The sequence below is a fragment of the Stenella coeruleoalba genome, assembly GCF_951394435.1.
Source record: "Stenella coeruleoalba genome assembly, chromosome: 5".
NCBI lineage: Eukaryota > Metazoa > Chordata > Mammalia > Artiodactyla > Delphinidae > Stenella > Stenella coeruleoalba.
Genome location: NC_137150.1, coordinates 46,747,555 through 46,772,486, shown reverse-complemented (window position 1 = coordinate 46,772,486; position 24,932 = coordinate 46,747,555). Strand labels below are relative to the sequence as shown.

The 24,932-nt window shown below is 36.7% G+C and overlaps 1 long non-coding RNA gene across 2 annotated transcripts in view; it reads left to right on the top strand.

The window, feature by feature from the left end:
- The window catches only part of LOC307186857, a 181,271-nt gene that overhangs the window by 118,394 nt on the left and 37,945 nt on the right, over positions 1–24,932 (top strand). For both annotated transcript variants that reach the window (XR_013828487.1, XR_013828488.1), the window contains exon 2: positions 8,608–8,776. This is a non-coding gene — a long non-coding RNA (uncharacterized lncRNA). The remainder of the gene's footprint in view (positions 1–8,607; positions 8,777–24,932) is intronic.

Sequence of the window (24,932 nt, the reverse complement as noted above, 5' to 3'; positions counted from 1 at the left end):
AGTGACAATCTCTAACAATAAGATTCCATTTCTGGCTTTATTGTGCTGAACGCTTTGCTTTATGTTTTAATGTGAGATATCTAGTCTGGTAGAAATAAGTCTAAAGGCATCAAGTCATTTCGTTGAATTTAAAATCATTTCAGTTAACTGAAACCACTACTTAGCCTGGCAGCTCTGAGAGAAATGATTTAAAAGAATTATTATGATAAATACCAAAGAAAAATTCAATTATATTTAAAACATTTATTCTTATTTTCTTCAACAAATAGGATTCGCTGTTCACTATATTTTCCAATGGCAAAATTTGACAGCATAAATATGGTAAATAAGGCCAAAATGCTGAATGGTCATTGCTCCTTAAATCATAGGATAAATCAATTTTTATAAAGAACTGTCATTTAAACAAATTATTTTTCAGATTAATTAAAAATTCTCTCATGGTTTATAATAAAAGACATTTAGCTTCTACCGTGTGTGCTAGGCAGCATGTTAGGTGACAGAAGTACCATAGTAAACAGGTCAGACTCCCTTAAAAAAAGAAACTTGTAAAGGTGAAAGAAGTAATAGGAAATTATTAATTTGCATGAAAAGTGCTACAATAATAGTAACCATAGAACAGTTAGGAATCACTTAGGAGGAGCACAATGCACTGGGATGGCAGAGTGTTAAAGATGACTTTCTGGCATCTAGGCTGACACTGGGAGTTGAGCAGGAGTCAGGTAGGCAAAGAAAAGGATGGGAGTGTTTCCAGAGAAGGAACAACATGGGCAAGGGGCTGGAGGTGAGAGAGCATTGTGATTTGGGCATCTTTGGTAATTTAGTGTGATTAAAACCAAAAGCTGTATATGGGGGAGCGGGAGGAAATGGGATGAATTGGGAGATTGAGACTGACATATATACACTACTATATATAAAATAGATAACTAATGAGAACCTACTGTAGAGCACAGGGAACTCTACTCAGTGCTCTGTGGTGACCTAAATGGGAAAGAAATCTAAAAAAGAGGGGATATATGTATATGTAAAATTGATTCACTTTGCTGTACAGCAGAAACTAACACAACATTGTAAAGCAACTATACTCCAATAAAAATTAATTTAAAAAAAGAAAGAAAACCAAAAGCTGGTTCTTTGAAAAGATTAATAAAATCAATAAACCTTTATTGAGGCTAAGAAAAAAAAGAAAGGAGGCAAATTACTAACATCTGAAGTTAAAGAAGGGACATCACTTCAGATCCCATGGATGTTAAAAGGATAATACAAGGATATGAACAACTCTCTGCCCACAAATTTGATAACCTAGATAAAATGGGCCAATTCCTTGAAAGACACAATATGCCAAAAGTCACAGAAGAAGAAATAGACTATCTGAATAGACCTAAATCTATTAAAGAAATTTAATCAATAATTAATAACCTTTCAAAACAGAAAGCACCAGGCCTGGGTAGTTCACTGGTGAATTCTACCAAACATTAAAGAAAAAATTATACTAATTCTGTGCAATCTCTTTCAGGAGATAGAAGCGCAGGGAATACTTCCTAATCCATTCTATGAAGCCAGCATTAACCCTAATGCCAAAGCCAGACAAAGACATTATGAGAAAAAACAAACAAACAAAAAAACTAGAGACCAATATTTCTCATGAACAAAGATGCAAAATGTCTCAAAATGTTAGCAAATTGATTCCAACAATGAAAAATATAAAAAGATTATATACCACAACCAAGTGAAATTTATCCCAGATAGGCAAAGTTAGTTCAGCATTGAAAAATCAATTAATGTTATCCATCACATCAACAGGGTGAAAAAGAAAAACCACATGGTCAAATTAATAGATTCAGAAAAAGCATTTGACAAAATCCCATACCATTCATGATAAAAACTCTCTGTAAACTAGGAAGAGTGAAGTATTTCTATAATTTAAATTTTTAAATCAGTTTAAGTAGTACTTTTGTGGTAAGTTGTATATTTAGAGATTGTTTTCCAACTTAAAAAATTAAATCTTCAGATTTTTCAGGAAAGTAAATATATGATGATGAAGAAGATAGGTAGGTAGGTGGATAGATAGATGATAGATAGATAGGTAGGTAGGTAGATAGGTAGATTTTTTAGTCAGGTTTATTGAGGTATAATTTATATAAAATAACTTCATTTTTTTGGCTGTTCTGTTGTATAAATTTAAAAAAACACATACAGTCATGTAACCACTACCACAATCAAGAGGAAAGCAGTTCTATGATAACTCAAGTTTCCTTTTTGTATCATTCTAGTCAATCTCTTCCCCACACCTCCATTTGCTGGCAACTACTGATCTGTTTTCTGTCCCTATAGTTTCTTATTTTCCAGAATGTAATGAAAATGTAACCATACTGTATGTGACTTTTTTTTTTTTTTTTTTTTGCGGTACATGGGCCTCTCACTGTTGTGGCCTCTTCCGTTGCGGAGCACAGGCTCCGGACGCACAGGCTCAGCGGCCATGGCTCACGGGCTCAGCCGCTCCGCGGCATGTGGGATCTTCCCAGACCGGGGCACGAACCCGTGTCCCCTGCATCGGCAGGTGGACTCTCAACCACTGCGCCACCAGGGAAGCCCTGTGTGTGACTTCTGAATCCGGATTCCTTCTCTTATTATAATGCATTTGAGGTTTACTGATATTGTTGCATATAGTGGCAGTTGTTCCTTTTCATTTCTGAATAATTGTCCATAAGTATATGGACATTTAAGTCATTACATAGACCCAGGAGTGGGATTATTCATTTCCCAAGTCAAAGTGGGCCTTAAATTCAATTTTATTTCATTGCCAAGATTTTTGAAAATTGTTTCAATAATCTTTGCCTTTCCAAAGTTGAAATTTATGAGTGAGATTATGCCTATATACAAAAGAAAAGACCATATTATGTCAAAGTTTAGAAGGAGATGGTTTTTCAAACAAACAATTTGGTTTGAGGAGGGGTGTGTGGAAGAGTGACCAGGTACTAGGGAGGAAGGTGTCAGGGAATGGATGGAGTTATAAAAGGTCAGATTCAAGGTAGCAGGAAAAATTCACTCTACCACTGAGGTCTCTAGTGAAAGCCTGGGAGGTGTTGTGGGAAATAAGGGTTATGCCAGTGTTCAAAGGGTAATTTACAAAAAAGTAAAATCATGATTCTCATACAGATTTAAAAATGAACGTGTGTTAAAATTTTTTTTAACTCATTAATGATAAACTGGTAAGATGTTACAGTCAGTTTAAAAAGAACTCTAAACAGTTATATTTATAAATCTGGAATATTAAAATGAATGTGCAAATAGACACAAAACTAGCTTCTTCCACAGTGAGTGATGGAAGTCAGTTGGACCTCTATGGAACAGAATTTGCATGTCGTGTCTATAGACAAAAATTATTCTGCATTGTACCAGTTATTTACAAAGCACGGAGTTGTAAAATACCTCCCGTCAAACTGGAATCAGATAAGACAGAAAGGTGTGCTCTAGACAAGTGCCAGGCAACCACCTGCCCACTGGTCAAATCTGGCCCACGGTTACCTTTTGTAGGTCCTATAGTTAAGAATGCTTTGTGGGCCTCCCTTGTGGCGCAGTGGTTGAGAGTCCGCCTGCCGATGCAGGGGACATGGGTTCGTGCCCCGGTCCGGGAGGATCCCACATGCCGTGGAGCAGCTGGGCCCCTGAGCCATGGCTGCTGAGCCTGCGCATCCGGAGCCTGTGCTCCGCAACGGGAGAGGCCACAACAGTGAAAGGCCTGTGTACAGCGAAAAAAAAAAAAAAGAATGCTTTGTACATTTTTAAAGGGTTGTAAAAGCAAACAAACATTGGTAAAAAGGAAGAATAAGCTAGAGGCCTATGTGGCCCTTATAGAAGAAGTTTGCTGACCCCATTTTTTGGCCTTTGCTCTAATGCAGAGGTCAGTAAAAACTATGCCAGCCGCCCAATCCAGATGGCTGCCTGAGTTTTGTAAGTAAGGCTTTATCGAAACATAGACACACACACACATGCTTTTTAAAAATTTACTGTCTATGGCTGCTTCGGTGCTACAATGGCAGAATTTAATAGTTATAACAGAGCAAAGCCAAAATATTGACTCTCCGATCCTTGATAAGAAAAGTTTGGTTATGCCTCCTTGGACAATACATGGTTCTCCAATGAAACACAAATTTATTCCTCCTGGGAAGATCTTTTAATTTTACTGTCTCTATTTTTTCTTCTGTTTCTTTTGCTTGGTTTATCCCATTTTTTCCTTCCTGTCCTCCATAATTCCTTCTCATATTTTTCATCCTTTTTAACTCTTTCTTTCTCCATTAAATAGCCATAACCTGGAACTAAAATATATTTTTAAAATAATTTATCAAATGAAATTTTAGATTCCTCCGTAAATCTAAAGTAAAACTATACCTCTTTTTTTCTCACCACCTCCAATGCTCTAAGAGCCTAAAATTACTTGGAAGTCACTTTTCACTATGTTGTAAACATGTCTGTGGGTCAGTGACCCTTCACGAAAAGGACCTCTCACCTGAGAAACGAGAATCAGGGGTCCAGTTAGTTGCCTTCCCTTTTCCAAGCAAAACAAGGAACATTTATTGACATTTCAGTAAGTGAGAATTGAGAAAGTGACTTAATATAATCTGCTTTGAATGGCTCTTTACTTCCACTGGTATGTACATAAAGCAGTGTGAAGTTGAGATTGACTACTAAAAGTATAATGTCAGCATTTTAAATATAAGTGTATAAATACAATGTGATATAGATGATATCATAAATATAAAGTGTAATGTCGGCATTTTTAAAACCACAATATTCCCAAGCAGTGAGGAGATTTACAAGGACATGTTTACTGTCCCTCTCCCCTCTGCTGATTCTCTTTTGTCTCCCTAATCCCATCGTAGTCTCCTTTATTTTATCATTTACCCGTGTACATGTCTTAAGTGTCATTTTTCTCAAAATGCCATCCTTGATCCTCTTCTCTTCTATGTCTACATTCTATGAGCGTTCTCATCTACTCCTCTCATTTTAACTACCAGCTAATGATTCCCAGTCCATAACTAGAGCTGTAGACGTTACACGTATATACGCATAACATATATATTAAATTGTCATCTCTAGTTCAGTGATATTGGGTTGAACTCAACACAGCATCTCCCAGTCCACCCCATAAATTTATTTCTACATTCTTCCTCATCAAGCATAAACTTAGGAAACAAACCACACTCCTTTACCCCTATTTTCAATCAATCTTAATTTTTTTTTTTATTGCAGGGGGGAGGTATACTGGTATCTGCAACTTACATTGAAATACATAAAAATGATAGATAGATGAAAGGATTGGGAGATGGATAGATGAATAGGTATGTGATAAAGCAAGCATAATAAAATTTTAATTGTAGAATTAGGTGGTGGTTATATGTGTACTGACTGTAAAAGACTTTAAACATTATTGAATGTTTCAACTTTTTTCATTAAATGTGTTAAAAAAATATTCTTTCAATTTGCCCCCAAAATATCTTTAGTGACTGCTACTGCTTTAGCCTAAACTCTCATCATCTCTTACCTAAACTATCATGTTTGTCCCTATTGGGTACTCCTAAAGGCAAGTTCCCTAAAATGTTGCTACTCACAGTGTGGCCCACAGACTGGTGAGCAGCCAGCACATCACCTGCCAGCTTGTAGGAAACACAGGTCCCACCAGACATACTGAACCAGAATTCACAGTTAAGAAGATCCCCAAGTAATTTGTATAAACTTTGAAGTGTTGAGAAGCTCAGCTCTATATGGTAACTCTATCCTACATCATTGCCTTGCCTCAAACCCTTCAGTGGTTTCCCACTGCTTACAGGGTGATACCTAAGACCCTCAGAGTGGTTGCCTGTTGTGAACATTTTGAATATTTCCAGAGCACATGTGTTGTGTCTCATTCTGACTCCCCCTTCTCTGACACTCTCCACATACCTTAACTCAACCTAACTCTGTCCTGTTTGTCCTTCAAGATAATTTAGTCCACATTGCTTTCTTATTACTTAGGCAACATCTTTATTGTAGCCCTGTATTTTACATTTTTTTGAAATAAGAAGGTATCTGTTAGTTTTCCCACTAGGCTGTGAACCTCAAAAAACAGAAAATGTATCTTATTCATGATTCTATTCCCAAGTATTTGCACAGTTCTTGTTGCAGATGTGAGCTATTTAACAAATGCTTATTGAACTTAACCCAAAAGCAGCTGACTATCCCTTCAGGTATGTAGTTCAATGTGGAGTGGTGGTTCAGAAAGAGATTGCTAAAAGATAAGCAAACAAGTGAAACCAATTTTTATTTTATTATAGCTACACTCATTTAGCTATATCTACCTATCTACTTTAAGATAGGTAGATATAGCTATCTACTTTATCTACTACTTTAAGATAGGTACTTTATCTACTTTATAGGTAGATATATATACTATATAGGTAGATATAGTAGCTACCTATCTATATCTACATTCCAGATTCTGAATTTATTCATAAAAGACAGCTATTTCATTAAACATGTGTATTCTGAGTTCAAATGAAAAAGCCATACAAATTCACTCACTATGTATTTACTGAATGTCTATTAGAACAGGGCTAGTCTTACTGAGATGTAATATTGCTTTTGTTGCACTTAAAGAGGTCTTCTAAGTGCTTGTTTTCCAAAAGTTATAGAAATGATATTTCATCAGTTTTCATGCATAATAGATGAAAATACAATGTCATATTTATCAACAAAAGCAATGAAATGTCTTTTAGATATTCATTAGGCAATCAGTCACCCGTCAACAAAGCATAATTCAAATCTCATTTTGACTTTTGCCCATGAGATTATTACAACTAAATAGAAAATCAAATGTTTTGGGTATATACGTTTTAGTAGAGTAAATCAGAGCTGAAAGTAAAAAAACAAAAAGACTAACAATTCCTATCCTGGACCATGAAAAAAAATTCTTACAGTTTAAACCCTAATCCCATTCACCCTCCAATAAAGAGCAGTTTTTAGCCATATTAGTAGTATAATAAGATATATTTAAAGTTTTTTAAATTTAAGTATGTTGGCAGAATTCATCTAACTTTGAAATAATATTTTAGATGCCAATCACATAGAAGTAAGTAAGCTAATTATCATTTTATATAGAACGAATAAACTGAGAAATGGAGATTCTTCCTTCCAACCTCCTTCCTTCCACAATATTTATTGAGTGGTTATACTGAGGAAAACATTGTGCTATACTAGCCTCCAGGGATTCAAAGATAAAGCATTCCTTTATTCATTCCACAAATATTCGGCACCTTCTGCATGCCAGGCACTGTTCGAAGCCTTAGAAATACAGCAGTTAGTGAACAAAGCGCCTGTGCTCTTGGAGTTTATATTCTGGTGCGTGAGACAGACAAGTAAACAAATGGGTAAGGAGTACAGTTACAGACAGGTGCTCTGAAAAGTAAAAGACAGGGTAATGATATAGAGTATACAATGTTGGAGAGTGGGGCAAGGATGACAGGGCAATAGTATAGAGTATATAAGGTCGGGGAGCAGGGCAAGGATGCTATTTTAGGTAGAATAGCCAGGAAAGTCCACTCTGAGAAGACAGTATTTGAACAGAGTACTGAAAACACTGAAAAAGTGAGCAATTTGAAGATTAGGAGAGGGGAGAGGTATTCCAGCCAGAGGGAACAGCAAATATAGAGACTCTAAGATGAGACTGAGCTTGGGGTGTTTTCAGCAAGGAAAAAGGGAAGTTGGAACGCAGGGCACCAGGTAGAGTGTGGTAGGATGAAAGGTCTGGAGGGGAGGCATGATCTGAGGATCCTTTGAGGAGTTTGGATTTTATTTAAAATTGGCTGGGAAGCCACTCAAGAGATTTAAGCAGGGAAAGTTTGTGAAATGATTCTCTTAGAAAGATCACTCCAACTACCATGTGGAGAAGGAACCATAGAGAAACAAATGGAAGCAAAGAGTTTGGTTAAGAGGCCATTACAACAGTTCAGGAAATAAATAATAGTGTCTTAGATTTCTCTCCACCTAGGTAGAGAGAACTGGTTAAATTGGAGGTATATTATAAAGGTAAAGCTGATAGGATTTGTATTGGATTTAGATTTAAGGGAATTGAAGGAGAATAGTCAAAAAAGACTCCTGTGTTTAAGTGATGAAGTGACTAGTAAATAGTGAGCTAAGATAGTAAGTGTAGGCAGAAGTTTGTGGGAAATTGAGATGATATAAGATGCCCCTTAGACATCAAAGTGGAAAAGCCAGGCAGGCAGTTTGATGTGTACAACTGGAGCTCAGAAGACAGGTCAGGGCTGGAAGAACAAATTTGGGAGTAGTTCACACATAGATGACATTTGAAGCCTAGGGGCTGGATGACATCAGCTAAAGAAGAAATAAATAAAATAAGGCTTAGCACTGACCCAAGTCATAATATCTAGAGCCAATGAGAAAGTTTGAGAAGGTGCAGCCAGTGATATAGGAAGAAACCCAGGAAGCAGATCAGGTTTCATGGGCATGTCACCAGTGCAGCACACAGTGCTTTGCACTCAGAAGGGCCCCAGACTTGGTTGCTAAGCTGCCACCAATTCTTACTTATTTTATCTTTGAACTTGTGTTTTGTAGGTGAAGTCTGATGGGACAATGGAGCATGCCAGCGAGGAGAGACGATACACACATTATGTGTATCAGCCATTCCTTGACACCCCATTCATATTCCTGATGCCCCATGAGCACAGAGTTCTAGGGGACCCATGATGCATTGGGTGTTCAATGAGGCGCCAATCAAGTACGTGTAAGTATATTACACCGACAACAGAGCAAGTGGTGGTGTTGGTGCTGACAGCCTTGAGAGGCGGTGCTTTCTGTTCAAACCAGAATTTGCTTTTAAAACAGACAGAAGGCAGTGGTGATCTAAGAAGCATGAACAACCAAAGAACCCTATCCGATCCTTCCTTACTTATGTTACTGCTGTGATTGAATTGGGTCCTGCTGCTTGCTGCGTACAGAATCAGTTACATACTGACAAACGGTAGAAAGGAAAGGTGCTTTTAATCAGAATGCCGGCAATCTGCGGAGACGGTGGACTCAAGTGTTCCCCAAAAACCGCCTCTGAAGATTCTGCTCGGCCATGAAAGTTTTAAAGGAAAGGAAGGAAGCAATCTCAGTTAATCATTGAGATGAGGGTCAGAGTCATCGCCATTCCCCACTGTGTGCAGGCTTGTCACTCGTGATCTTCCTCTAGATGTCATCTTGTTCATAGAACTTGGTCACACAGTTTGTTTGGAAGATTACTGAAGGGGAAGCTAGGGAAGACATGTTGTTATCTGTTAATTACTTATTCTTCATTTCTACTTCTTTGATCTACGGAAAGAACTGACCAGTTAGGGAAGGTATTTTTTTATATATATAAATTTATTTATTTGTTTTTATTTTTGGCCGTGTTGGGTCTTCGTTGCTGTGTGCGGGCTTTCTCTACTTGCGGAGAGCAGGGGCTACTCTTCGTTGCGGTGCGCAGGCTTCTCATTGCGGTGGCTTCTCTTGTTGCCGAGCACGGGCTCTAGGCGCGCGGGCTACAGTAGTTGTGGCTCGCGGGCTCTAGAGCGCAGGCTCAATAGTTGTGGCGTACGGGCTTAATTGCTCCGTGGCATCTTCCCGGGCCAGGGAAGATGCTAGGGCCAGAGATGAGTAGAGCATGGAGGTGCTTGGTTTAAAAGTTAGTTACAATATAGTTTTGTTAAAGTGACAAGAAAAGGGGCTTCCTGCTGAGGGTCGTTTCCTGCAAAGAGCTGCTTACATTACTTCCCTGTATTAGCCAACCACTCACCCTGAAAAAGGAAATGTAGAAGGAGCGGGAAAGATAGAGGAGGCCATAGAGACTTTTCCTTTCTCATCCATAAGCCAAAAATAGAGAGTATTGATAGAATGCATGCATTTCAAGAAGTGAAATAAAAATAATTAGATTAGTCTTGTGCAGCACTTCCACTGTTCTGGAAAAAATTAAAAATATATATGCGTGCATGGACTACAAAATATGAATTGTGTAATTCATGCGAGTTAAATGCTCTTATATTTTCATTAAATCTGGCATTGCATAATGTAAATTTGAATGGTAAAATTCATGTCGATAATTTAAATTCTAAATTTTTCTTTATTTATGAACAACATAGAAAGCAAATTTAAAAAAACATGACAAGTTGAGGGAGAGACAGTGGAAGAAAGGAAAAAGCTTTATAATTTACTACCTTAGGGCGTTTTTTCCTTGCTTTTTGAACAAGGGAGCCCACATTTTCATCTTGCTCTGGGCTCACAAATTATGTAGCTGGTGCCGCCAGAAGAATATGGTGTCCTGGAGTCCAAGTGAAGAAAGTGCTTCCAGGAGGAGGGAGGGATCTGTCAACTATGTCAAATGCTGCTGAGAATTGAGTGAGATAAGGACAGAAAATCAATCATTACCTTTGGCATGGAGACTATCCAGTTAAAGTCAATTCTGTCAGAGATGGTGAAGTATATGTATATAATAATTTAACATTAGTAAAAATAAAGGGGGAGATTTATACACTCATTTTTATCTGTGATGTTTTCTTTTAAATATATTAACTTTATTCTAATTATGTTTCAAGAATAAATTAGCATTTGTTCAATGATAAAGTGGAATCACCCTAAAACTGAAACAACTTAAGAAATATAATTAAATTATTACTGTTTATATCTTCTATTGTGGCAGGTTTAAAAATGTTATTTTCTTTCTCTTTATTTTCTTTCTGTTTTTATTTTTCGCCTTTACTTTCAAGATGCCTACACAAAATGGAGTAAATTATGATTAGATCAAATTGGCACAAAAAAAGTTTGTTAAATAAAAACATGTATGTTTCCTACATGAAATGTAGTTGTAATACAACGACCAAAACCCTGCCCTCTTCCTTATTATTATTACCGTAAAAATACAATTGAGTTTATTCTGTAGTACCTGAAGTCAGCCACAAGATGGCAGATGTTACCATAGTCAACAAATCGTTACTTGAAACTGGATATAAGATCACTTAAAATTATGATTCTGCAGAAACGTAAAACCCTATTGATTCATTCTCCCCACCCTTCCTGCTCTTGAAGAACTCATTTTGGGAGCTTGAAAAAGCTTTCCCATATACATATACAAGATGGATAATTCAGAAAGCAATTCTGGAGTCCTATCAGCTCCATAAAACATAATATTAAATCACAAAACTGAGTAACAAATTGCATTTAAATGACTGTGAAGATGAATGGCAGTGTTGTACTGGAATGTTTTCAACCAAGGCCAAATGGATAACCACATTGATCTTGCATTTTATATCTTACAAAGAAGGACATGATGTAAATAAAGATCACAAAGCAAAGCTAATATATTTACTGCTATGTTAAACTAGTTACAGAGGATTAAAAAAAACTTTTTGATAAATTGTTTGTTCATTTGATTACTATGTTGGTTATTTCTTCCTTATATGTCAGTTGCAATTGAAGAGTACAGTGAGGAGGAAGAAACCTGAGCTGTTAGGATAATGTTATCTGCAGAGTTTAATGCTGTCCCCCACATATAAAGATTGAATTTTAGAATCTGCTAGAGATTATAATTCTAACTAATCAAATTCCTTTTGTGGGGTTGCACATTATAATACTTATATTTTGACTGATAACTTGAAATATATTTAAGCAAAAGGTGAACCTTTGTAAGTTTGTAATTTTCCTAAGGTAATGCAAGTACTACTCTTCACTTATGAAAAAGGGATTTTTTTTTTCTGTTTGACTATTTTGTGAACATTTTATTAAGAGAGCTGTGGATATCCTGCAATATTTCATACCAGGTATCTTTTTTTTTTTTTTTTTTGGAAAATAGTGAAAGAACAGGAATTGATTAGCATGATGGGAAATTTTGGAACTTGAAAATAAAGAATCAGGGTCAGAAAATAAACCATATTCCCTACTGGAATTCTGCATCACTCCTGACACTCTTTCCTCTCTCATTCCATGATATGTACTCTCTCCTTTATTTTCCTCCCATCTCTCTGCCTGCCCCTTCTCAGTCTCTTCCCTGGGTTCCTCTTCTGTCTCTTCTTTAATTCTTTGGCTCTCAACATTTTTCTTATCACTCTTCACTATTGATTTATAAAATCTTGAGCATTTAATTCATTACCAATGTTTCAACTGCAATGAATAACTAGCTTCTCTCCAAATCCTATGAGTCAGCATCACATAGGGGTTATATTTAAGCTCTGGCATTAGACTGCTTAGGCTCAAATACTAGTTTGACCACTTAATGGTTAGGTGATATTGATAAATTACTTAACCTCATTGTCTTAGTTTCCTGTCCTGGAATTTTAGAATGATAATAACTCTAAATCTTGTTGTTAGGTTAGAATGAAGCAATTCATGTAATGCGCTTAGCACAGTATCTGGCAAAAAGTAAGGACCTAATAAATATTCCATCTAGGGCTTTTTCTCAGAAAATAGAGCCATATACAATGGAGATCCTCACTCTGATGTCTTACAAAAAGCTTAAGATGATAGATCCAAATCTTACAAATCAATATATTACCATCCCTAAATCAGTTTCCCCAAAGATGGGAAAACTTTACTGTTTAATATTTAATATTGTAGAGTTTTTCCTCTAAAGTCAAGAGCAAAGGTACCTACCATATCCATAACATTTATCATTATGTTGCAGATACTAACCAGTGCAATTAGACATGAGAAAGCAATTACTGAACTATGAATAGGAAGCAAAGAAGTAAAACTATGTTTATTAAGAGAGGATGTGATTATACAGCTGGAAAATTCAAAAGAATCCATGGAAAAATACAATAATCAACAAGAGAATCTCGATAAAATAACAAGTTATAAAATGAGGATATAAAAATTAATAGCATATGTATGTATATATGTTTACAAACCTATACATAAACATATATTTGTATAAATAAAAAACAGTTTGAATATATAATTAAAGAGAAGACCCCATTTATGATAGAAAATAAAAGAGAAAAAATACTTTAACATAAAGTTAACAAGAAATGTCCAAAACTTATATGAGCAAAACTGGAAATTTCTTTTGGAAAAAAATAGATCTTAATGAATGGAAAGACATATCAATTCTAGGAGAGAAAGAAAGGCCAACATCATGAAGATGTCAGTTTTCCCTAATTTAAGGGCTAGGAGTAAAAGCCACTTACAGTACTGTAAAGCCTCTGTAATTCAAACAATTCTATATTAGCACATGAATAGGAAGACAAACCAAAGGAAAAAGAGAAAATCCAGAAATATATCCAATTGCATATGGAAATTAATATACATTATATGTGGCATCACACATCACTGGGTAAAAGATGGACTTTTAAATAAATGTTGTTCTGATTACTGGGTAGCCATATGGAGAAAAATTAAATTGGATCCATTTCTTACACCATAAGCCAGGATAAATTCCCAACAGATCAGATATTTAAATCAAAGGTATAAAAAAGCACCATGCATATATTTGAAAAAGCACTTGTGAATTCCTTTATAATCAGGGGATGAGAAAGCATTCCTAAATATGACTCAAAATCTAGAAGCAATGAGAAAAAAGATTGACAAATTTTATCAGATGAAAATTAAAAATCTTTTCATGGTAAAAATACCATATCAGACACAAAGTAAAAAATACAAATAAGAGCCTGGGAAAAAATATTTGCAAAATATACAGTGAAATGTGTAATGATATATAATACAAAGGTACCTCTAATATATAAAGAGCTTCTAAAAACTGATATGAAAAAGGCCAAGAACAGATCTACAGAAAATTCATAGAAAAAGATATGAAAATTACTCTGAACTGTATGAAAAGTTGCCCAACCTCATGCACAAGTTGATATAATTGTTCACTGGGTGATGGGTACATGTGTGTTCATTATATACATGTATATCCAAATTAGATGGTGTCATTCATCTGATTGGGAACTTCAGGTGGCTTCTCACAGCCTACAGTAAGAAGTCCACTCCTTAGCATGGCATTTAAGACTTTTTAGAATCTGAGTCTTGCCTAGTTGTTTAGCCAAATCCCTCACTATTACCCAACTCCACAACATTATGTTTTGGTTGCATCAAAGGTTTTGTTATTCCCCAAATGTGGCATGTATTTTTTCATCTGTCCATGCCCTTCAACATGTTATTTCTGCTGTCCACAGTGCCCTTTTCTCTGTTCTCTGCTTGGGAAAATTCTACCATTCTTCAAAATATACTCAAAGTTCAAGTATTTGAACTTGCTTGCTCCTTTGAGTTTCCATGACACTTTCCACAGGCATCTATTAAAGCCCTTCTTACACAGTTCTATAATAATTGGCTTTGATGTATGCCTCTGCCATGGATACAGGGTACTTTCTTGCCCGTTTCTTTAGTATTTCTACTACTTAGCACAGTGCCTGGCCCGGAAGAGGCATGGAATACATTTGTTGAATAATATTTTTATGCACTTGCCAAAAGACTTCAACATTTCCTATATAAATCTTTCAGGACAGATGTCAAGGGGAATAGAAGCTAGAAAATAGATGTCTTGCAGACTTTGTTTGCTTAGCACCCTGAATTTTGGCTATCAGTCAGGACTTTTAGTTAAACAACATATATTCAGCTCAACTAGCTCTGCAAATGGGCAGTGTATTTGTTCTGAAAGGCAAACCTTGGAAAGTAGATTTAGCTTCAGAGACAATGGATCTCTCTCTCTCTCTCTCTTTCTCTCTCTCTCTCTCTCTCTCACACACACACACACACACGCACATACACTTCTTCCCATTTCCGATTGTTGTCTTCATCATCTTAGGCTGTGATATCCATGAGGCAGGAACTGGTAGCAGATAGTTCGGGGCTTATATTCTTATAGCTTTGTAACTAACAAGGAACAAAGCTATTTCCTGCCAGATTCCGTTAGAAAAATTTCATGAAAATACTCCGATTGGCCTTCTAGCACCCAGGCCCCATCCTGGGGGTTGGGATAATGTGGTCAGCAGCCCCTGTCATGTGGTTCCCATATGAGGACCATATTTTGGAATGTAGGAGGAGCAGCTCCCCAAGACAACAAAGATCTTATCTGGACATGCAAAGGAATGACTCTCCACCATACCTGTGAAGAAAATAACAAGATCCAATGTTGGAATGATGTTATATAATTTTATGATTAAAATTCTCTTATTCCTGATAAATAAATATTGTAACTGAAATACATGATAAAATATATCAATAAAATAAACAACTGATCAGGAATCTTATTTGGACACTTTCATCTTTTGCTTCTCCTTTCTAATTATTATTTTTTTTTGTTCTTATCATCTAATTATTTTTTAAATAAGGATACACCCAAAGAGTAAAACTCCCGAACCTAAACTTTCTAAGTTTGATACTTTTTATTATTTTATTCTTTGTCAACCATATACTCTTTGTTCTTTCTTTCACTGAGCATATTTCCCCCAAAACCAAGTACAGTATTCAAAAAGAAAAGAAAAAATTGAAGAGAAAAACAATTTTATCTGTGAATAAGTTACTGCTCAAAGATGTTTTGAGAGTAGAAAAAAAAATGGAGCAACACGTCCATGATATTCACTCTTAACCAAATTCTCTGATAGCACTTGTGATGCTGTTCACACTGCTCTGTATCCAGAAAACTGGGATGGCTGGGCAAGTATTACCACCCAACTCTGGGAACTACAGTTAGGAAATGTGATCTCAACTGGTGTGGTAACCCCAACAAGCAGCTTTCTCTTGGATTTATTTGGTCCACATACATCTGATTGCCCATAATGGGCAAAGAACTATCCTAGGAATAGTGGGTAAATGAGAGAAAATCCTCAAAAAGTTAACCCTCCATAGGAAGAGAAGTGTTGCAAAACTGCTAAGTAGGATCTTGAAATAAATAACTTTTCTTAAGCAAATTAAACCCTTAATGCAAAGATATACTTATTTTGCTTATCTGTATTTTTGTTACAATGAACATATATTTCAAAGATAAGAAAACAAAATTAAATGAAAAGTTATTGTAAAATATAAAAGGGTATGTTCACCATCAAATATGTCATCAAATAGGTACAAATCCCATTTCAGCCAGTCACCAGCTGTGTGAATTTGAGCAAGTTAATCAATCTCTCCAAGGTTGGGTTTCTTGGGCTAGAAAATGGAGCTAATAATTCCACCTGCCCAGTGAAGCTGTGAGTATTAAATAAGATAAAATGTAATAAAGTGCTTAGCACCATGACTGGAATATAGAAGTTGCACAGAACAGATTATGTTCATGATTCTTGATATAAATTTGAAAGAAAATCTCATTTGAAGCTTAGACAAATGCAAAATCTAGGAACAAGTGGTATCTAACCCAGTTTATTCTTTCCCAATAATTGAGCAAATATGAATTCTCTAGACTCTTCCAACTTTATACTGAACCCTCTTAGGAGACTCCTAGGGGTCTCCAGGGCTTGGGCTACTGTTGCCCCATGTTTTATTTCTAGTGGCAGGAGCTGGCTAGAACTTTAGAGATCCATAGAACCAAGTGAACTTTGTCCCCGAGAGAACCCATCCTGGGGTTGTTGCCGTCTGCATGTTTTCCTCTAACTGAATCTCAAGTGGGGGAATAAAATGGTGACTTTTCTCTTTCTCCTTGTTCCTACAACTTTATTTTTTCAAAGGTATTCAGAGCAGAAGTGGTGGATGGTGACAGCCCCTTGTTTGCCTCTTCTTTTGTCTTCCCTCCACCCTCCTCTCTTATCCCACAGTTCTGGATGGGCTCTTTAGTGTTTCTTCCACACAAAGAGAAAGTCAGTTGCTGACTCTCCTTCTACTCAGCTGTCTCCAAAGTTTTCTCACCGCCAAACTGGGCTTTCTTTGGAGAGGGACTTCTTCACTTCTTTCTCTTGTCCAAAATCTACTTAAAAACAACCAAAAAAGTGCATGCAGTTTTATCTTCCTTAGAAGTATTCAGCCAGTTCAGACTGTCAAACTCTTGACTTAAGTTTATTTTTTCCTGACTCATTATTTGAGTAATTTTAGAGATGGAAGTCGCATTCTTGTATATAGCAATGCAACAGAAACAAAACAAAACAGAATTCTCACTAACAGAATTCTTAGAAAACAGAATCGATGGCTCTCCAAATATGGTAGCTTCTACTACTAGTTCTTCTATTAATGAACATTTAATGAGCACTTACTACTTGTCAGGCAGGGCACAGGCATCATTTATTTAATCATTTTAACAACCTTATGAGTCATAATGATCTTCCCCCCATTTTATAGTTGAGGAAACTATAGCTTAGAGTGGTTAAGTAATTGGACCAAGGCCACCCAGGTGATGAGTGATGGAGTTTGGGACATACTAATTAAAATGTTGAGCTTAATGGATTCTATGATTTACTCAGACAGGAATATAGCCATTGAACTAAATGTTTTAATGTGTGCAAAAGTCCATTCACAAAAGCATGAATTTAGCTCTAAAACCTGTTTGCATTGAATGAACAACAAGAGCCATTTATCAATGAATTGTAGTATACTACTCTTTAAGCTTAATCTGTATGACCTACCGTTCCAAGTTTGAGGGCTTCTCAAACTTTAGCACTGAAAAGGAATTTAGAATCTACTTCAGTGTTTTTCCAACAATGCTCTGGGGCTGTCCAACCCCTCAGGGACTGTCTTGGAAGAAGGGGAAGGGTTATCTTTCACACCTGGTGTTGTTTGGATGCATGATTACTTGATCCTCTACATAATAATGATGTATAGATCATTTTATTTTATTATTTTTAAAATAAATTTATTTATTTTATTTATCTATTTTTGGCTGCGTTGGGTCTTTGTTGCTGCATGCAGGCTTTCTCTAGTTGCGGCGAGCGGGTCTACTCTTCGTTGCGGTGCGCAGGCTTCTCATCGCGGTGGCTTCTCTTGTTGCAGAGCACGGGCTCTAGGCACACGGGCTCCAGTAGTTGCGGCTTGCCGGCTCTAGAGAGCAGGCTCAGTAGTTGTGGTGCACGGGCTGAGTTGCTCTGTGGCATGTGGGATCTTCCTGGACCAGGGCTCGAACCCATGTCCCCTGCATTGGCAGGCGGATTCTTAACCACTGCACCACCAGGGAAGCCTTAGATCATGTTAAACTACTGCTGTTCTGTAACTCGTTGGTGAGTAACTGGTAGTTCAGAGAATTTGGTGAAGCATCCACCAAACCGATTATCTAAATGTTTAAATTTTCAGTCAGTTTTGGTGGTAGTGTGACTTTGGTTGCCTGACTTGACAAGGAACTGGCCCTATTTTAATGTCAACAGTATTGAAGCATCAGACAAGCAGAAGGAACAGTCAGGAATTTGCTCTTTGGGGGCAAACCCTCTCAAGAGGACACACAGCCTTCTCTTCAATGTAAGCTGGACCTTCAATGGGGAGTATTTCTTAAGTTTGTTTTTTCAACTTTAACACATTTTCATAAAGACAATTGTGAGATTGCAGTATGGGAACTGTATCTCAAAAGGTGGTAGTAAGTACCTAGTTATTTATGCAGAAATCTTGGAGTACTTAAGGCTAGTTTCACAGCAAATAAAATATTTTTTAATTATTCATAGTAAAGTAACAAAAACAGTACCTTCAAATTATGACTGAAAAATTAGCTAGCATTTATTTCGCCACTCTCCATTGTTAAAAAACAAAGTTCAGCTGAGTAAATTTGAAGATGTAATTGGCTTTATTCAGTGATTCATGAATTGGGCAGCATCCTGTCTAGAAAGTAGAAAGGAGCTCCAAGGAGCTCTAGCAAGTAGAAAGGAGCTCCATTTGTATGAAATGGAAGGCTTTTATAGGCTGAAGGGGGTGGGAAAAGGAAGTTTCCAACAAGAAGTGGATTTGTTCAGGCAAGGTTACCTTCCTTTAGGGGAGAGACAAGAGTCTGTCAAACAAATTACCTCACTAGTGCTGATCCGGTAATCCCAGGTTGACTGGGGAAAGGTCACATTCCTGGGAGAGGGTGAAACTGCAGTTAGTTTAGTTGTTAGGTCTTGGTTTGCTGTCCTGGGGCAAGTGACTCCATTTGGGGCCTGTTGTTCATTTTTATTTTTTTAGCACATGTTAGCTGTATTATTTTATTCTCACAATGCCTATGAACTAGGTATTATCATCATATTGATCTCGGGTGACCTCAACCTGCAGCAGCTTGGAGGATTTCGGTTTCTGGCCAGAGACTGAAGTCAGGCTGTAGCAGTGAGAGCGCTGAATCCTAGCCACTAGAGGGACCAGTGGTCAGTGACAAGGCCCTGGCCCGTCAGCTGTGTAGAAATGAATTTCCACATAGGGACGGAAAGTAGTGAAACAAGTAAAGTGTTTATTAGGAGGAAAAAGGGTACGTGTGGGTAGATACAGGTGAACTCAGAGAGAGAGTGGCGCCCTCCTGGTAGTTTGAATCACTTATGGGGCATTTCTTCCGGGTTTGCTTTGGCCAATCATCTTTCTTTGCCTGGTTCTGAGTCCATATTTGGTTTGTCTCAGGGTCCTCCCACGTGTGCACGTGCATCTCTTAGCCAAGGTGGATTCTAGTGAAGAGGCCTATGGGTAGGTTAACATCCCTTACTATGAGGTGATGCCCCCTCTCTTTAGACCTCCGAGGAGGCTTTCTGTGCATTTATAGTTGGGAAGGTATCCTTGACCTCGAGAATGAGAAATATGTGGTCTCTATCTTTTATCTGGGAGGGCTCAGCTCTTCTCTCACTCCTGCTGTTTCAGAGTATCTGTCCACAGGGGACAAACTCCAGTTGCCCAGCCTGGGGCCCATCTATCTCCTGCCTCACTATCAGTTCTTGTGCTGCTTTAACTGAGGCCTGGAAAGACTTCACCAACAAAATTCCTAACCATTATGTCCATCATTGGCATCACATGGATTTCTAAAGGGGTGAAGTTCAGGAAAAGAATGAAAATTGAATTAATAATTGTGTATATGAGTATTTATATAATTAGAATTATCTTCAATGTCAAGTAACATAAAGTTTAAAATAGAGCCCCCTAACTTTGTAAAGACATGATTGAGCGGGAAGGGTAGTTTTCATTTACGTAAGAGAATACTGCAGCTGTTCATGATGTTGTGAATGAATAGTTGTAATGAAAACATATTTATTGACAACCATCACAGTCTGCTCTAATATATTCTTTTACATTTTGGATCAGTTTTGTTAGTAAAGGGTATTTGTTCCACTTCAAAGACAGATGATGTATTAGCATTCCCTGCTTGCATTGACAGGGAAGGAGCTTTTCAGCTCCGACTGGCAAGTGAGAAACCACCAAGGAGACAGACAAAATATTTGTTTTGAACCCAATCTCAGTAATGTCTTTATTTTACATTAGGAATTCAACTCTTAAGTTTCAATTGTTGCTCTTTTCCCCCAGGGCTTGTTGTATCCTTCCTTCCTGAAATAACAGCAAAGGGATGCAGGAATGCATGTCAGGAAGGCAGAGACGCTTGGGGACAGTCATTGATTGCAGGAGCTTTCCAAATAAAATAACAAAATATGGGCTTAGGGAAAAAAGATACTTGAAAAGTTTACATAAATCTTTTTGACCTAGAGTAATTAGCAATAACTTTTAATTGCTTTTATTAAAAGTTTTTTTAATTACTTCAAAATTTCCTAAATTGCAAATTTTAAAAACATCAGTGCAATTGAACATCATATGTTTCACAATGACTATACTCAAGAATAATTTAGGAAAGTATTATCAGAAGATTTGTTAAAGTTTAAATATGGGTAGATATACTATCTAGTCCCTATGTGTACCAGAAATATTTCTGCTCTCTAGTAACAAATCTGCTTGTCTGGATTGCTAAAATAACACGCTTGAATAATTCCATGCTGTGCAGTCACCACAGAATACAACTCAAAACACAGCTTTGTCAGTTACTAAATATCTGCTTTTAGGAACAGAATGAAGGGTGAGAGTCTTACCACCTGAGGCTTGGCCATGCCCACACCTCAGTTCTTTCAAGCGTCTTAATGACCAACAGTTGTCTTGTGAGCCCCCAGAAGAGGTGAGTGATGTAAGACTCAGGCAGGCATTGTGATACTCTGGCTGGGAGAGGAGACTTTCTTCTATGAAGCAGGAAGGGGGAAGAAGGACCTTATATTCATTTATAAAAGAGCAAACTTCAAAAATGCTACTGGAAATGTATACTGAGAGCATATATTTGAAAGAAGTTCCATTTTTGGTTTTTGTCCAGTGGAATATTACGGACCTATCATTTTATTGAGAGCCCAACACTTTTTCTCTAACCAGCAGGGTATAGGAAGCATTTTTCCAACCAATATTTGGTGTCCTCTTAATCATTAACCTGTTCTAAAGCGTAAGAGTTCGTGTATATGCAATAAAGCTGAAAAAAAGTTTGTGTTTGTCACTAATATTTTAACTTATTAATAATCTAAAAGGTAAAATCAATGTGATACACCATATAAACAAATTGAAGAATAAAAACCATATGATCATCTCAATAGACGCAGAAAAAGCTTCTGACAAAATTCAACACCCATTTATGATAAAAACTCTCCAGAAAGTGGGCATTGAGGGAACCTACCTCGACATAATAAAGGCTATATATGACAAACTCACAACAGACATCATTCTCAATGGTGAAAAACTGAAAGCATTCCCTCTAAGATCAGGAATAAGACAAGGATGTCCACTCTCACCACTATTATTCAACATAGATTTGGAAGTCCTAGCCACGACAATCAGGGAAGAAAAAGAAATAAAAGGAATACGAATTGGAAAAGAAGAAGTAAAACAGTCACTGTTTGCAGATGACATGAGAATATACATACCTAGAGAATCCCAAAGATGCCACCAGAAAACTACTAGAGCTAATCAATGAATTTGATAAAGTAGCAGGATACAAAATTAATGCACAGAAACCTCTTGCATTCCTATACACTAACAATGAAAGATCAGAAAGAGAAATTAAGGAAACAATCCCATTCACCATTGCAACAAAAGGAATAAAATACCTAGGAATAAACCTACCTAAGGAGGTAAAAGGCCTGTACTCAGAAAACCATAAGACACTGATGAAAGAACTCAAAGATGACAGAAACAGATGGAGAGATATACCATGTTCCTGGATTGGAGGTATCAATATTGTGAAAAATGACTATACTATCCAAAGCAATCTACAGAGTCAATGAAATCCCTATCAAATTACCAATGACATTTTTACAGAACTAGAAAAAAAATCTTAAAATTTGTGTGGAAACACAAAAGACCCTGAATAGCCAAAGGAATCTTGAGAAAAAAAAACAGAGCTGGAGGAATCAGTCTCCCTGACTTCAGACTATACTACAAAGCTACGGTAATCAAGACAATATGGTACTAACACAAAAATAGAAATATAGATCAATGGAACAGGATAGAATGCCCAGAGATAAACCCACACACCTATGGTCAACTAATCTATGACAAAGGAGGCAAGGATATATAATGGAGAAAAGACAGTCTCTTCGATAAGTGGTGCTGGGAAAACTGGACAGCTACATGTAAAGGAATGAAATTAGAACACTCCTTAACACCATACACAAAAATAAACTCAAAATGTATTAGAGACCTAAATGTAAGACCAAACACTATAAAACTCTTAGAGTAAAACATAAGAAGAACACTCTTTGACATAAATCACAGCAAGATCTTTTTTGACCCACCTCCTAGAGTTATGGAAATAAAACCAAAAATAAACAAATGGGACCTAATGAAACTTAAAAGCTTCTGCACAGCAAAGGAAACTATAAACAAGATGAAAAGTCAACCTCAGAATGGGAGAAAATATTTGCAAATGAATCAATGGACAAACGATTAATCTCCAGAATATATAAATAGCTCATGCAGCTCAATATCAAAAAGGCAAACAACCCAATCAAAAAATGGGCAGAAGACCTAAATAGACATTTCTCCAAAGAAGACATACAGATGGCCAAGAGGCACATGAAAAGCTGCTCAACATCACGAATTATTAGAGAAATGCAGATCAAAACTACAATGAGGAATCACCTCACACTGGTTAGAATGAGCATCATCAGAAAATCTAAAAACAATAAATGTTGGAGAGGGTGTGGAGAAAAGGGAACCCTTTTCCACTGTTGGTGGGAATGTAAATTGATACAACCACTATGGAGAACAGTACGGAGGTTCCTTAAAAAACTAAAAATAGAACTACCATGTGACCCAGCAATCCCACTACTGGGCATATACCCAGAGAAAACTATAATTCAAAAAGACACATGCACCCCAATGTTCATTGCAGCACTATTTACTATAGCCAGGTCATGGAAGCAACTTAAATGCCCATCAACAAATGAATGGATAAAGAAGATGTGGTACATATATACAATGGAATATTACTCAGCCATAAAAAGGAACGAAATTGGGTCATTTGTAGAGACGTGGATGGATCTAGAGACTGTCATACAGAGTGAAGTAAGTCAGAAAGAGAAAAACAAATATTGTATATTAACGCATATATGTGAAATCTAGAAAAATGGTACAGTTTAACCGCTTTGCAGGGCAGAAATAAGAGACACAGATGTAGAGAACAAATATATGGACACCAACTGGGGGAAGCGGTGGGTGGAGGGGTAGTGGTGTGATGAATTGGGAGATTGGGATTGACATGTATACACTAATATGTATATATTAGATAACTAATAAGAACCTGCTGTATAGCACAGGGAACTCCACTTTGCTGTACAGTAGAAACTAACACAACATTGTATAACAACTACACCTCAATTAAAAAAAAACTTGATTATATCCTGAATGTTAGTTTAGTAGAAAGGAAGATATGTGTAACACGAATAAATAAGAATAAATGCAAAGAGTGGAAAAGTACAAGAAGTTTTACTGTGATGTATCTTGTACATCTTACTTATTAGTGTGTGACTGAATCAGTCTTATGTGTAGCTAAAAATATGAAGAGATTACAATTAAAGTGTCAAAAAGTATTTACAATGAGTTTAATGCTGCTTTCTGTTTCTGGAAATTTCCCTCGTGTTCCCCCCCTCCCCTCTGGCCTACTGGAAAGAGTTCATATATTAGAGCGCTAGTTCATAAATTGTCATTTATATCATTTTATTTTTGAGAATTTTAGCAATGAAATGTACTTAAAATTTTGACCCCACTAGTGTAAAATCTAGTCTAGATTATAATATGTTGGCTTAGAAAACTTATTGGATTTTTAATTACAAGGGCAATATATAATTTTACCAGAAAGTGTTGCATAATAGTAGTGATAGCAGACATCCTTGTCTTTTTGCCACTTCAAGTGGGAATGAACTTAAAACTTCAGCATTCAGAAAAGTCAGTGACGTTTTTCTTTTCTTTCCCTTTTTTGTTTTAAAAAAATAAGGTGCCAGTATCCACACTTTTATACACTGTAAGTTGTCTTCCCCATCTTTTTCATGTTTATCCTACTTTAATCGCTTCTCTTTTTCATTGGAATGTGAATATCTTATTTATTGCAAATGAGTGAATAGGTCAACCTCAGTAAAGGGGGGAAAATGAGAAGGAGGAAATAATGAAGAAGAAAAGAAGAGGGAGGAGGAGGAAGAACACTGGCAGCCATTCATAAAAAACTCCCCACAGCATAGCTTATATGGTCAACGTATTCCCCACTCCTGCAAAAAAATACCGCCAATAAGGTTTTAGACCATGGTCTTCCAAATGTTTTCACATGTATTCATAAATAGTTATGTAGACTTTCTCTCATTAGACATAGGCATATTTCTCTATATGTTTATGCTTTTTCACTTAGTATGTTGTGGGCATTACTTAATGTCAATATGCAGAGATCTAAACGACCATTCTAAATTACTGAATGTATGACTATACAATACATTGTTTAACCAGGCCCTTCTTAATAGATGTTTGTAAAATTTGTTCAGTTATTTTTCTATTGAGAACAATGA